Raw genomic sequence first — 17120 nt, forward strand, 5'->3', positions numbered from 1 at the left:
TGTTTGGAAATGAAAGTATTACCAAACCGTCAGGGTTTGGTCTAGGTCCTGCTGTTCACCATACAGAAAGCCAACCACTGAGATGACAAATATTGCCAAGGAGGAAGGCATTAATCAGATGCTATCGCTGAGGAAATGGGAGCTCAGTCTCAGATCCTTTTCCCTGCCAACTAATATTAGGGGTTTATATAGTGGGGAAGAAATGTAACAATGTGTAGGAAAACAGGAACTCTGGAGGCCTAAGAAAGCAATCATGATGAATGATGGGCCTGGTGTCTCACTGTCTGGATGAAATGATCTGGTGAGTTTCAGTTCTTTGTTACTTTTCGAGAGACTTGGGGGTCCTTTTCTGAGGAAGAAACTCAGATAAAACAAATATAAATTTCAAGTCTTAAGAACAGAAGAGTTAGTTTCTATGTTTATACAAAAAATTGATCTATTGGACTATTAAGTCAATTTCAAAGGGAAAAATAATAATATTCTTAACGTCTAGGAGCTTGAATTCTATGGAGCAGACAACCATAAAACATTAGCACAGATGTAAGATAATTCCTGCGATAGTGGGGAGGTGGGAAGAGATAACATGGGGAGAAATGACAGATACAGGTGAGGGGAAGGAAGGCAGCAAACCACACTGCCGTGTGTGTACCTATGCAACAATCTTGCATGTTCTTCACATGTACCCCAAAACCTAAAATACAATAAAAAAATAAAAAAGAAATTATGTTCAAGCACAGACACTTCAAACTATATAGGGGAAGTAAGCAACACTTAATTCAAAGCAGAGATCCATTCGGAGCAAAGATTCAAGTGACAATCATAGTATTTTCAGATTTCCAGAAATTCTAGTGAGGATAAAACATTTCAAATGGAGAAAGTAGTGTGTAATTAGGTATACAAATATACACAAATAGACAACCGCAAAGCATATGTGTACTTTTGTCATGTGTGACTAAGTGGAAGATGAACTGGGATATTGAGGTAAGGATCAGACTGTGAAGGGCATTGAGTGTCATAAAAAGGAAAATAATAATGAAAGTGTCTCAACAGATTCCACTGATTCTCAGATACTTGCTAAGTACATGAAAACCTGATGAGACTATATAATCAAAGTAACTGAGCTGTAATAAGATTTTTTTTTTTACGTGTTCTGTAAGAGTTCAGTCATTTTAATCCAAGTTTAAATTGAATTAATTTATTTTGGGAAATGAAGCTCTGCTAATTAGGTTTAGCCCTCAGGCCTATGGTAAGTTGTCAATACGGATTTTGGTGTAGAAAGCAAGGGACTCCTTATTCTACTAACCTATGGGAAATCTTGCCTTAACTGCTGAATTGCAGAAAAGTTAGCCAAAACTTCCACCAGCCTTTGGTGGACAATTAGCAAGAAGGGAACTGTGTTAAAAGAAGCAGATTTTGTAACGTACTAGCAATTTACATTTCCAGATGTTTTACTATAAAAGAAGAATCTCAAAATATTTTTAAGCCATAGAGAAAACATTTTAACTAAATTGTCAATGTACTCAACAGTTTTTAAACATGGTTTTTAAATTTTTTAAAAAAAATATTGTATAACAAATATGTGAATTAACACTAAAAATTATTAATTTTAAAGATATATGTAAGATGTTCTGCTAAAACGTAGGTATTCACTATGTACTTTGCATCTTTAAAAATGATTTATAACATTCCAAAATAAAAACTGTGTCCATAGAACTCAAATGCAGATGTCAGGAACTATCTTCCCTCTCTGTCCTATTATTTTATTTCAACTAGGTGTTTTTAATTACTCAAGCTGTACACTTTAATCAAGTCATTCTTGGATATTGCCCAGTTATCTTTCCAAGAAGAAACTGATCTATGAAACTCTGTGGCCTTAGTTAAATGTATTTCATTGTCATTGAGGCCTAAAACATAATCCCACAATTCTTGAAGATTATTTGGTCCCAGAGTGTTTATATACATTTTTACCACTATATTAGATTTCTCCTGGTTTTTGTATATCTGGCTTTTGACCCACTGATATGGTTTGGTTCTGTGTCCCCACCCAAATTTCATGACAAATTGTAATCTTCATTGTTGGAGCAGGGACCCGCTGGGAGGTGATTAAATCATGGGGATGAACCGTCCCCCTTGCTGTTCTTCTGTTAGAGTTCTCAGGAGATCTGTCCTCCTGGTTGTTTGAATGTGTGTAGCACCTCCCACTTTGTGCTGTCTTTCTTGCTGGCCATGCAAAGTTGTGCTTTCTTCCCCTTCTGCCATGATTTGAAGTTGCCTGAGCTCTCCCCAGAAGCAGAAGCCTGTACAGACTGCAGAACCATGAGCTTATTAAACTTCTTTTCTTTATGAATTACCCAGTTTCAGGTATGTCTTTAGAGCAGGGTAAGAATGAACTAAGGCACCCACTCTTTTGAATTAATACTTGTTTATATTTTATCCTGAATTTCTCATACTTTCCTAGCCAGATCTTATTTATAACTATTATTCTATATATAGCATATATATATATATATATATATATATATAATATAAAACTGTGGGGTGCTTCCTGACTTCAGATAATTTCCAGGTGGCCTTAACTAGCTGTTCCTATGCTAGGATAGCATGCCAAGCTAACCTAGCATAGGTTTGTTTATTTGTTTTCCACCTAAGTATTGAAGAGAGGTTAAGTCCAGATTTATATGTAAATCAGATTTGCTATAAATCAGCTTCAGCAAAGGTCATTAAATAAATCACCTGGAACACTTAAGAAAATTGTTCAATAGTTTGTGAGTCAAGCTGTGAGGAAGGCTCCACTGGGCATTACTTTTTCTTATTCATGTAGAGACAGCTGTTGCTGGATAATTTTCTTCCAATGGCTTACTTCACCCTCTAGCCTTTCTTGTGTCTTGGCATAGCATCTCATTCTTCAGTGCCTTTCCAGGTAGCTTGGCTTTACACAGCATGGAGGTCTCAGGTGGCCTGACTTTAAATATGACAGAAATTTTCCATGTGGCCCATGAAGAAGCTGCAAGTTTTCTGTAAATTAACCTTGAAAATGGCAAAATATTCCTTCCAGTGCATTTTGTTGGTTTCTAAGGCCAGCCCAGATTCAAGGAAACAAACACATAGAATTGATCTCTAGATGGAAAAGTGACATAGACATACTAACAGTAAAAAATAAATGATGTGTGATGAGCAGTCTGAAGGTGAGAAAATAAACTGGGGGAAAAAAGGCTGTATAAACTTCTTTGTTGAGGACCTTGACTATTAAAGAATAAAATATCAAACAATAATAGTAACTAAAAGGAATTGTTGGATTGAGGGAGGCTTTTTGTTTGTTTGTTATCCCACACCCACTCTCTATGTAGAAGATTCTGGGAAGTCTCAAGGCATAAGAAGTATTAAAAAATCTTCATAGCTAGTACAGTATGAATAAATGAACGAACAAATGAAACATGGAATAACAGACAAACCAATGTTTTGAGTATGAAATAGTTCATATGAATAACAAATATTTTAAAATTCCAAAGACTCAGGATAACCAATGCAATATTAAAGGAGAATAACAAAGTTAAAGGACTAACATTAACTTTAAAGCTTACTATAAAGCTCCAGTAATCAACACAGTATGGTATTGGGGAAAGAGTAGAAAAATGGATCAGTAGAACAGGATAGACAGCCCAGCAGATGAACACAAATGTTGTCAACTAATCTTTTCACAATGGAGCAAAGAAAATTCAGTGAGGAAAGGATAGTCTTTTCATTAAATGTTGCTGGAACAACTGGACATTCATATTTAAAAAATAAATATAGACTAGGACCTTATACCTTTTATGAAAATTATGTCAAAATGGATAAAGGGCCTAAATGTAAAATACGAAACTATAAATTATGTCTTATCCAAAAAACACGGAAAAGAAACTGGATGATCTTGTGTTTGGTGATGACTTTTAAAATATAACACCAAAGCACAAAGCATACAAAATTTGTAAATTGGATTCATAAATTAATTAACATTAAAAACCTTTCTGAGAAAGACACTGTTAAAATGATAAAAAGATAAAACACAGAATAAGAAAAATCTTTGCAAAATACAGTGAATTTACAATACAAAAAGTAAATCTAAGTCAATAATAATGTATTGATATCAGCTTATAAATTCAAAAAATGTGTAAACTAATGCAAGGTGTTAATAATATGGAAAGTACGTTGGAGTCAGTAAGGAATCATATGGTTGCTCTATGATTTCTGCTCATTTTTTCTGCACACCTGTAAATTCTATAAGAAGTAAAGACTATTATTTATATTAAAAAGAAATCTCTAGCAAACAAGTAATTAGAAAATTGCCCAACTTGTTGGAACTCATACAATTTATTTCCAATAAATTGAAATAAGAAATCAATGTGGCATTTTGAAAATGTTTGAACCAGAATAAAATAAAAGTTGACATCTTTACATTTTATCAATGCTGCCAAAACAATGTTTAGAGAGAAATATATATCTATGACTTCATATAATAAAAAGAAAAAAGTGGAAAATAAATTATCTAAACTTTCACATGAAGAATCTTAAACAAATTTAGAACTGTAAAAAGGAATAATAAAAATGTTAAACACAGAATAAAAAAAAATAATAAAATAGAATTTTTACCCACATTTAAGAAATCAATTTACTTTTTAAAATGTTTATTGTTTTAAATTTAAAAAAATTAAATTTATCAAGATTGATAAATATACAAAACAAGAGTTTTATATATTGACACAGAGAGAAAGAGCATGGAGAATTACGAGGTTGATGAAATACAGCAACCTGATGATACACAGACTCGAAGAATATATGCTACTTTTTTTTTTTTTTTCTGAGACAGGGTCTCACTCTTGGTTAGGCTGGAGTACACTGGTGCAGTCTTGGCTCACTGTAACCTCTACCTCCTGGGTTCAAGTGATTCTCCAGCCTCAGCCTCCTGAGTAGCTGGGATTATAGGCACCTGCCACCACTCCTGACTAATTTTTGTATTTTTAGTAGAGATGGGGCTTTGCCATGTTGGCTAGGCTGGTCTTGAACTCCTGATCTGAGATGATCCACCTGCCACCTGCCTCAGCCTCCCAAAGTGCTGGTGTTAACAGGTGTGAGCCACCGTGCCTGGTCCTTCTTTATTTTTATACACACTCACGGAGGACTCCAGTGGACAGCAGCAGGGCAGCACTTCTGGGAAACACCTGAATCAACTTGTTTTTGTCTGTGTATGTCACAGGTAACAAATACAATTACAGTGATTTAACCAAAACTGGGTTAACTTTTTAAAATAATAATAAAATAAAGCTTAGCAGTTGTCTTTATCTGGCATTATTATCCTTAGAACTATCTAACAATAAAGAAAGTTGTATTGGGATATGGCTATTAGATGTAATTCTACTTTTAATATGCTTAAACACCTGCTTGAAAAGAAGCAGTGTGAGTTTTTTGTTTTGTTTCGTTTTTTCCACTAAGGATATAAACAACAGCTTGTTAATTCCCTTCTGTAGAAACCAGAAATGCACCTAAGAAGGCTGTTACCATCATTTAGTCCTGTTAAAATTTTAACGAAATAAAATCTTTGCCACTATAGTTTTGTTGTAGCTAGAGGTTATTTTCTAAAAATGCATTTAAAGAAAAATTAAACAGGATGAGAAGTGAACATTTTTAAATGCCTATTAAATTTGGAAACAAAACAAAATGCATTAAGGTTGTTATAATAGAGTTTTTCTTTCTTTGAGAGGACGAGGTTAGTACATTCTATTTTACTCTGAGCATTTGGAAGCTATGCTATATGATTGTTTCTATGGGACACAGTCACCTTCTTAATTTGAATTTTTATTTCTTACTGTGTAATTTTATGGTTTGACTGCTAGTTACCACAGGCATGGAATTGTTCACTAATTCTAGGCTCTCCTCTAGGCTCGTACCCTGGTATGAACTGGTAAGCCACACAAACTTTCTGCTATAGTTTGGCCATTTCTTTGCTAAGATATCTCGTGTCTTTGATCCAGTACTAAAGTCCCTGTCCGAACCCATGACAGCTTTGTCAAGACAAAGGAACCCGGGAGACTTCTTATGGTCTACTGATTTAACTTAGTGAATAAATGCTTTAGTGAAGAGATGAAAACCAGCTAGTGATAAAAACTAATTTTGTGGTAGTTCTGAATGCAAGTCACAGAAATTACTGTAATTTCATTAAAAATCGTGATTCTTATGGTTCAGTAAGTCAAGTAAATCTCACTATTGAAAGAAATTTGTCTGTAAGTGATAAATTACAGGTGAGAAATGATTTTGTAAATCAACTCTTTGAAATAATGCTATTAGTGAAAAGAAAAGTTGAACTTTTTCTGTCTTTCCCTGCTAAGATTTTGGTTTGACGACAGTATGTAAAGGTGTATGGGAGGTTAAGTCAAAAACTTAACTACCAAAGACTCCTGTTCTTTAAAATACCCACAACTGCAACCTTACTCACTCTTTAAAGAGAAATACCCTGGAAAATTATGGAAAACATGTAGGTGCTGGAAAACATTTAGATAGCCGAAACAGAGACTGTAAATGTAGTCAACAGTGGACTCATGAACTTTTATTGTCCTGAAAACGTATTTCCCCTGACTGTATTTTTGCTCTTTTACCTAACCTGAAGTTGTTTTTAAAGCTCAATGGCAGGTGTGTTCCTTAATATTTGTGTGTGCATGCATGTGTGTGTATGTCTGTGTGTGTATGTTTTCATGTAATTCATTGGGGGGAGTTTCTGCTGACAGTCTCAAATATTTTTGCTAAAATCATTTTTACAGCAAATTAATTATAATTTTAGGTCTTTGATGATTTAAGTTAAGCAATCTGAACAGGTAAGATCATGAAATCACATGTAGGTGTCTATGTTCATTTGGTTTCTAGAATACTATGACAGACTGTGGCTGCTTCATAAATGAGAGACTTTCTGTCTCACATACTGCACCATCAAGGCTCCATTTCTCTAACAGCAAAATTTTGCTTCATGTTGCTCTATTTCTATTATTGTATTCACAATGAAAAATCTCTTCAACCTTTGAAAAATGCTTCTCTAAAGACGATTATCTAAGTCAGAAGGAGCTGAATCATGCTTTGTTTTACATCTGTAAATGAGAAAACACTATAATATTTCAAAAAAAAAAAGTACCAAAGGACAAAGGAACTTAGATACTGACATGCTAAGAAATATTATGCTGTTAAAAACTTTAAAAATCTTATGTCTCCTGAAAATGATCATTCCATTGGTGACCATGCTATAAAATATCATGGGTAGTGCCCCAATTTTCATTTTCCATGTGCATTTAATAGTTGTTTAGTCCATCATGAAAAGAAATTTAAAGTGGGATTGAAGTAGCCACCTAAGACAGGCTACTAAAATTAGCTGAAATTATTGGTGGTATCTAACCAGCGTGCTTCCCAATTCTCATCAGAACATATATTTTTACACTGCAGTTTCAGGTTAATTATACAAATTCATTACCAATTCTACAATAGTAGAAAGTTTACTTGAAAATGACCAGTGGCACCATGCTGTGGTATAAATAAGTAAAAAGAAAGCATAAAATGTTAAAGACACTCTCATTATTATACAGCACAAAGGAAGAGAAGTCTTTATGGACAAATAGAGTGAGAATGACAGATTGAAGGGGATCTAATTGGGCCTAACAGTATAAGAAGATACATCAGTGAAGAGAAAATAGTCTGAAGTACTAGATATACAAAATTTCATGTTTTCTCATATCATGAGTTTGGCAGATTTACAGACTATTTTAGTAATGTTTGTTTAATTCCAAAAAAGCACAAACTTTCGCAGATGATGCTACATCTAAAGAGATACAAGAACAAAGTGAGAAGAAACAGTTAATTTTTGCAATGTCATACTTCTGAATCAAGTCTTTTATGAAAGTTTAATTTATTAGCTGGCAAAATTGATATTAAACCAACTGAAAGGGAGAGTGATAATACAAAGATGATAGTGTTTCACCTCCCTAACAAATAGTTTATAGTGGATAAGGCAGTGAAAGTCTTAATCTCGAAACATTGAATTGATTACAGAGGGTAGGTATTTGTGCATGACTTTCCCAGTGTCTGCTGAGAAAGCATAGTGTGTGTAGTGCTCAGCAGTTTCCTTTCTGGAAGCATTCTGTGGATTCATTTGTTTCCTGACTTGCTACAAGCTGTGAAATCATTGGCAAATTATTTAACCATTTCATAGCACACATAGTTTTCTCACATGTAATATTTATATAATCATAGTACTTATCTATTTTTGTTTACTGTCAAAATAAATGAAGCAGTAAATCTATAGTACTTAGAATAGTAACTGGTCTATCATAATAACATAATAAATGTTAGCTATGACTGAGGTTTTCTAAAAAGACTCTGTGCCATCTGTCACCCATCCCACTTCATAAACATATTCTATTGTCTGTACCATAGTTGCAAGCTAATATATACTAAGTAAAATATTGCTGTCATTTTTTGTACCTTGGATGTATCAAGTGTTTTATACACTCTAAATGTTATCATTTCAATAACACTGCAACAGAGATATGTGCACCCACATTTTAAAGATTAAAAAAAAACCTGAGGCACTAAAAACAATTACTTTCTTCTAGATCTCACAGCTATTGCATGGCATTTTCTTTGACTGAATTAGGAGTTACAAATAGAAAGTTTGAGTCCAAGTATTGCAATTACAACCAGCGATATGGCTTTATGCAAATCATTCACATTTGTGAACCTCAGATTCATCATATAAAACAAGATTATATTTCATGATAAAAAACATTCAAAAGCTAAGTATAGAAGGACTGTATCTTCCTACAAAAAGGTCCGTATGCAACAAAGCCACAGTTAACACCATGCTTAGGGAAAAGTTGAAATCATTTTCTCTAAGTTCTAAAACAAGAAAAACATGCCCACTCTCTCCACTTTTCAAAATAGTACTGGAAATCCAAGCCAGAGCAATTAAGCAAGAGGAGAAAAAAAAGCATCCAAGTTGGAAACGAATACGTTGAATTGCCACCATTTGCAGGAGACATTATCTTATACAAAGAAATCAGTAAAAATGCTAAAAAAACTATTGAAAATAACAAACTAAAAGTGCAGGATATGAAATGAACATAAAAAATTAGTAGTGTTTCTGTACACTGAAAACCTTCTAAAAATTTTTTTAAAATTCTATTATGCAGCCATCAAAAACGAGGAGTTCGTGTCCTTTGTAGGGACATGGATGAACCTGGAAACCATCATTCTCAGCAAACTGACACAAGAACAGAAAATCAAACACTGCATGTTCTCACTCATAGGTGGGTGTTGAACAATGAGAACACATGGACACGGGGAGGGGAGCACTACACACTGGGGTCCTTTAGGGGGAAATGGGGGAGGGACGGGGGTGGGGAGGTGGGGAGAGATAGCATGGGGAGAAATGACAGATATAGCTGAGGGGAAGGAAGGCAGCAAATCACACTGCCACGTGTGTACCTATGCAACAATCTTGCATGTTCTTCACATGTACCCCAAAACCTAAAATGCAATTAAAAAAAGTAAATTCCTATAATAAAAAAAATTCTATTTCTGAAGCTATCAGAAAAAAATAAGAATAAATTTAGCAACAAAAATGCTACACATTTATGGTCAATTGATTTTTGACAAAAAGGCTGAGAACACACCATGAGAAAAGTATGGTCTCATCAGTGAATGATGTTGGGACAACTGGATATTCACATGCAGGAGAATGAAACAAGACTTACGTCACACCATATGCAAAAAAATATAAAAATAGATTTAATACTTAAATGGAAGACCTGAAATCATAAAATGACAAGAAGAAAGCAAAGAAGAAAAACTCTATGACATTGGTCTGGGCAATAATTTTTTGGATACAAACCTAAAAACATAGGCAACAAAAGTAAAAATGAACAAATGTACTAAATTTGATTAAAAAGCTTCTGCACAGCCAAAAAAGTCAATCAAGAGTGAAGAGATGGCCTAACAGATTGTGATAAAATGTTTGAAAACTATATATCTAGGTTTTAGATATAAGCAGTTAATGAAATAAGGAATTCAATAACAAGAAAATAAGTTACTTGATTATAAAATGGGCAAAAACATGAGTAAACAGTTCTCAAAAGAAGACATATGAATGGCCAACAGATATATAAAATAAAATGCTCAAAATCCCAAATTATCAGATAAATGCAAATTATAACCATGGCAAAATACCGCCTCAAACCTATTATATTTGTTATTATAAAAAAAGATGAAAGCTAAATGTTGGATAGGATGTGGAGAAAAGGGAACCGTAGGATATTATTGGCAAGAATATACAGTACCAGCATTATGGAAAATGATGTAGTGGCTTCCAAAAAAAAAAAAAAAAACTAAAAATGCAACTACAATATAATCCAGTGATTCCGCTTCTGGATATATATCACAAGAAATTGAAATCAATATGTCAAAGGGATGTCTACATTCCTATGTTCATTGCAGCATTATTCACAATAACCAATATATGAGATCAGCCTAAGTGCTGATTAATGGATGAGTGGATGAAGAAAATGTGGTATGCATACCGGGGAATACTATTCACTGTGAAGTGGGAGCATGGGAAGATGTTGCCCAGAACATACAAAAATTCAGTTAGATAGGAGGAATAAACTTAAAAGACCTATTGTATAATATGGTGACCAAAGTTAATAACAATGCATTATATTCCTGAAAATTACAGAAAGAGTCGATTTTATGTGTTGTCACAACAAAAAATGATACATATTTGAGGTAATGTATGTATTAATTAGCTTGTTTTAGGCATTCAACAACGTGAACACATTTCAACTCAACATATTTTACTTGATAAATATATACAATTAAAAATAAGATTATTGTCAGAAAATATATTTTAAATATAAGATAATTATAACTTATACACTGCCTACATGAAATTTAGTGTATTATAGCATGCCATATTGCCTTATATAGTGTGTTATAACTGAATAGCAATTGCATTGCTTTGTACTTCTGTCTAAAAGATGATTCAGAAAATGAGCATGCCTTCTTATCAAATATGCTAGCTTCAATATTGTATCAAGTCAAATAGCAATATAAAATGGACTTTATTTACTTACCCCCCTATTCAAAGTAGACACATCGTTTTGCTGTAATATGGGGAAAAATCCATATTTGATACGTGCTTCTTTACTAACACTTAGTGTTTAACATATTCCATGCTTTGTTATAATCATTTCACTGATACTAACTCATTTAATCCTTGTAACAATCCTATGAGATAGGTACTATTATTTTCCACATTTCAGATAAGGAGAAATGAGGTATAAATGGGTCAAGTAATTTGCTCACGTTCCAGTGGCAGGAGAATGGCAGAGCCAGGATTCAGGTCCAGAAAATCTCAATCCAGACTCACAGAGTTGTCACTGTGGCAACACTGCTAGCAAAGCTCTCAGAGATAATGCTTTTCCAGTGGAAATAATTACATTTTTTTTTTTTTCAGATTTGAAGCACAGTTTACCTGCATACTTTCTATGGCGCCCTATGCAAGTTTTATTAAAGTAATAGTAGTGCTCAGTACATACCATCACACCATTAATATTTGCTATCAGTTTTTATTGCTCCAATATTTTATTTTTTTAGTGCAGTTCATGTCTATTTAAGGTGAAGGTAAGACTAAGAAGTTATAATGAAGCTTAACTAGGAGGCAAAGTTACTTTATAAAAACTGTTACAGGAGATAAGAAAGATCATTATTCAATAGATTTAGTTTTGTAATCTGTCACTTGGTTGAAACCACTATGCATATACCAGGTGAGTCATGCTATTTTCCCACTATTCAATATGGATTATTACAATCAATTATTAGTACACCTATAAGAAAAATGAATGGTTTTTACATCATTATTCTCAAAGATACATTATTTATTGAGACTAAACAACAAAAAAGAATAAATATACTACAAAATTAGATATAAAGCACATTTACATGATTTCTATAAATCTTCCACTTAGTTTTAAATTTTTAAAATATCCTTTCTCGAATGTTAAAAAAAAATAAAACCTATTGATTATTGTGGCAAAATGGACAATGCTTTTTGTTAAGGTTTATGCAATTATCATATTGGTTCAGTGCAAGATGGATATTAACTGCTAGGTACAAATTTTTATAATTGTGTCTAAGGAATAAACATATTGAGATAATTTCTCATCCTTTTTCTCCATCCAGTTTTTGTGGGTCAAAAATTTTCTGCTGTCAACAAGCCCCTGTAAATTTAAAAAAGCACAAGCTAAGTGATGTGTATATAGGCTACTTTAAGGAATATATAGAAAGTGAAAAAAAGTGTATGGGTAGGTCAGGGTAGCTGTGGAATCAGCAGTTTCCCAGGTACTCACTGAAGGAAGAAAACATGATGCACACATTTATTGTGTCCATTATATACTCAGTACCCAATTATTATGAAGAGTTAGGCAATACCATTGGTTTAATGAACTTCTTTGAGATCAGTTCTCACATTGTTACCTGCTTTACTTTGTATTCTTGTTAAACTATTAAACAGTGCAACTTTTTAGCATTTCCAGAGTGTTCCACAAGCCATCTGCTCTTTCCTTACCAAAATATGGAAATATAAATACTTTCCTTTTAGCTTTTGCATCTAATTTGCTTCTTTTATTTTAAATCTCCCAGGACCAATATGAATTTCATGTCAGCTGCCAAATGTTCAAGGATCCTCTGAAATTGGGTGACTTTTAGCAATGGTAGTTACATTTTTGAAACCCTATTCTGTTTCATTTGGGGAAAAAAAGGAGCTCAGCAAAGCCATCAGATTTTGCCAAATCCCCCTTTAAAGTTTACATGCAAAGAGAGGATAATATCTGTAGTAAACTTTACTATAAAAAGTGAACCAAAAAGATGAGAGTTTCAGAGAGTAATGTAACAAAAGGAAATCTAGTATTTGGGAGGTATAAGCTAATTGGATCCCAATGGCTGTATTAAATAAAGTGATTTCACATATATTGGAGTGTTGAAAAACAACTATAATTTTTGCTTCATGTATATATATTTATGACTATGCAGAAAAAAAAAATCTTTCCACAGTTAGACACCCAATGGTCATCAATCACAGAATGACCAATCAAAATCGTTTAATTCATTACAGAAACATGCTTAGATTCTACACTTGAAGTCCATATACCTATAATTTTCATTGTATGAGTGAGTTGGATCCAGGCCTGTTTAGAAACATTACTACTTTGGCTGCTATATTTGTATGGACTCAAAGATAAATCTCTTGAAGGGTGTTTTACCCAAATATTCAGCGTTACAAAGTTTCAGGATATTAGGAAACTCCACTAGTCCTGTGATTTCTTTCAACTTTTAAAATGAAAATTTTAAATCTTGTTACATGTCTTTGATCATTGAATCACCTCCTGCCCCCAAACCTGAATTTAATGAAGGATTTTGAGTTCCGTTGAGAGGTTTATCTACTTTCAAGCTCTTTTGTGTTGAGAGCGCAATTTGCAGTTAGAAAAGTCCTACTTTTCACCAGCTTGCCCTATCAATAAACTAATTTTCCACTTAATGGAAAGAATTGTGATGACTTAACTGTTTCATGAGGCTAAAAATTTAGACCAAACTGATGTTAAATCTCATTTTCAGAGAAAAGTGATTATGACCTAAAAATTGGTTTTAAAAGTAAACCCAGTTTTTAAAGCCATGTTTAACAAAACTGAAAAATAGAGATTTGTTTTGTAGTTTCCTGGTTGGTGATGAAAAGAACAGTCATGCCATCATATGAATCGTTTTCCATGGTTTGTGCACTGAGAGATTGATGCTAAAGTCAAAATTCATCTATCACTGAACTCACATGAAGAATAGGCACTTAAATTTTGTTGTGAATTTATCCCATGATAACATGCAACTCACTATGCAATTTAAAACTAATTCTAGCTTCTAAACGGTTATCTTTAGCTCAACTGTACCTAAATAATCAGAGGCAATAGTAAACACAAGTGTGCTTCTACTTTGTAACACGATGTCATTGAGAATAACAAGAGAGTAATAATTTATTATTTAAAAATATGTTCACTCTTACCTGTATATACATAATTTATTTTGAATTACATTTGTAATCCCTTTAAATAGATATTTATGATAATTATTCCTTATAGTGATATTTAAACCAACCTCACTTTAAAATAATTGATTTCCAGTTGGACAGTAGTGGGACAGTAAGTAACCACAGTGTGTTAAGTCTTTTTTTTTTTTCAAAATATTTTTTAACAGGACAAATTGTAATAGCAGTATGTGCATTGACTACTTAAATACGGTCATACTGGGCCTATATTAAATGATGTTCATTCCAAGAAATTCAGGCAAGAAGTTATAAATATATATTTTGGGGACATACTTTTAACAGCGTTATTTAAATATATATGTGGGGAGAAAGTATGTTACCAGAATAAGTCCAGCACTTCTTACTGTTTTTCTAAGCAAATCCTTACTTTGAGATAAGGTAAAAACAAACACACAAAAAACACAATCAACCTTCAACTTTAATCCAGAAGAGCATGATATAATATACACAATAGTCTAGCAGTGGCAAAAACTCTACAACTCCGTTGTTACTACTTTTTCATTCTCCAGTTGTTATGTAACAAGTGTTACGTGAATCTTTTGCCGTTGTTATGTAACAAGTGTTACGTGAATCTTTTGCCGTTTATCATTTGCGTGACCCTGGTAAGATTTTTAACATCATGTATCCCCTTATCTGTATCAGGAAACTAGATATCACAAAGATTAATTCATTTGTAAGTATTAAAGAAGAAATGTACATGAAAGTGCCTGAAATATGTACTCAATATAAGTATGAAGTCTGGTAGAATCAACATATCTCAGGCCATAAATGTTTATTTGCTCTTTTCTCTCACATTAGAACCTAGTTTAGTCTGCATTTATGAAAATAAGCTGCAACAACAACAACAAAAACACAGTGCTCATGTGACGTAAAAAATATACAAAAAAAAGGCAAAAGAAAAAAGCTATATTACATTTGTGTATTTCATTTATAGGAAATTTTATGTAATTTTACCTCTAAAACTAACTCGCAACTCGTATTCTTTGTAGATAATCTGAAGTGTAAACAGAATTATAATAGGTATATAAACAAATGTAGTCTGCTATAAACATACAGTCTAGATCAAATCCATACTAGTAGAATTTCAAAGGCTTCATGTGGGTCATATTTGTGCAGGGCTTTGGAATATAAATAGAGTTTTAATTATCAGAGAAGGAGATTTAAAATTTTCATACAGAGGGAGAACCATGAGCAAAATTATAGAAACATATGGATAGGCTCGCCACATTTAAAAAAGAAGGCATAATAGATTAAGCTTAGATTTGATGGTATAGAGTGACAATAAAAAGCCATGTAAGTAAGATGTTAGCATTTCCATACGTTGATATGTTATGTATCCACAAAAACATGTAATAGAACATCCAATAGTTAATTAAATGAATTACTTTTGTTTTATAACAAATTAGAATTAAATAGCTTTGAGTTTTTAGCTTACACTTGTTTATAATACATTAAAGATATTAATATCCACCAATATGAATCCAAGGGAGGATATAAACACACATTGGCATGGAAGAAACAATAGTCACTATTTTTAAGAATTCAATTTTAGGACATCTGGCAGGAATTTAGTTTGATTCCTTATTAACAGTATTTGAATAAATGATCTGCAAACTTAATAAGCTTATGCCAGTGTAGATATGGAATGGTATCCCATTGTTTATAGTGAAATAGTAATTAGTAAGAACTTAAAAAATATTAGATAACTAGATTTTGTAATTAGAATTTAATTAAAGCACTGGGTCAAATAGCAGATGAAAATAAGAGATTTTTCACTTCAGATTCACCTCAGCCCAATCAAATTCAAATTATTATTATGTTGGCCCTCAGTGAAAATTATATTTCTAGAAATTATTGAAGAAGGAAATGTGCAATTAAAAGCAAGCAACCTAGTTCCAGGGAGCATCCACAGAATTGTCTTTTTGTGGCATGCATTATAAATACAATTTATGTTCATTTAAACGGAACCGTTTTTGTTAAGCTTTGCTTACAGACAAATAGGAAGTATCTTATGTTACTGTGATTCTACAAAATTGAGCTAGTTGAAGTTTTCCATTACAGTCATTACTAGCCTCAAGTGTCACCACTACTCATTTTCGTAGTCTAACAGATCAAATTCACCTTGAAGTTCTTCTCTTTGGAGAAATATCTCTAGATAAGACAATTCTTTTCTACTGTTAAGAAAAACTGGCCTGCCCAGACAAAGTATGATAGTTAGTAGAAGATTGAAGTAAAGTGTTCTTATTTAATTTTATTTGTTTTATATATTTTTTTGGCTTTCCTTGGTACTCATTATTATATCAATATTTTTCTTTGTGGATCTGAAGATTAATGAACAACATAGTATTTTAATTAAATAAATGCAAATGAGAGTTTGAAACAGATACTAAAAATCATTTTTCAATGAGTAGAAATATCTGTTAATGATCCCCAGAATTGTCCTTAGATATAATGATTATAATGTGCTTACTCTAATGCTATAATGATCTGTTTAAATTTTCATAGATCTCTTAAGTTTTGTTCTTCTTGGGTCTAGATGAATATTCACATTAAGTTGTACACATGTGCACACACATACCTGAGCTCATATATTAAAGTATATTTTACATATGCACAGGCAAGTATATAAGAATACATATGCATGTATTGAAATGGATATAACATTTGTAATGTATTTTACATTATATATGACATTTTAATGTTATATACATGTTCATATAAAATGTTAATGTATTATTCAACTAATTTCATCCAATATTAATACAAACAAGTCTTTTTATTCTAATATTCATGAAAATACTGGAGAAGCAATCTTTCCAGAAAGATGTAAGAATTGGCAGCATTGAGCATTTAGATAGGGCCCAAGGTTCCAAGGTTAGTACGTGGCTCGAAATTTTTGCCAGGTCAAAATCTCTGTCTATAGATATATTTCCATAGCTAGAGGCAGGCGTATCTTCTTGGC

At 32.7% G+C, this 17120-nt stretch overlaps 1 long non-coding RNA gene across 1 annotated transcript in view; it reads left to right on the forward strand.

Annotated features, from left to right (window-relative positions):
* Positions 1–218: 218 nt before the first annotated feature.
* Positions 219–17120, forward strand: part of LOC141584741 (uncharacterized) — a 138220-nt gene continuing 121318 nt past the window's right edge. Inside the window, exon 1 of the long non-coding RNA XR_012517944.1 lies at positions 219–301. This is a non-coding gene — a long non-coding RNA (uncharacterized LOC141584741). The remainder of the gene's footprint in view (positions 302–17120) is intronic.

The sequence above is a fragment of the Saimiri boliviensis genome, chromosome 6 (assembly GCF_048565385.1).
Source record: "Saimiri boliviensis isolate mSaiBol1 chromosome 6, mSaiBol1.pri, whole genome shotgun sequence".
NCBI lineage: Eukaryota > Metazoa > Chordata > Mammalia > Primates > Cebidae > Saimiri > Saimiri boliviensis.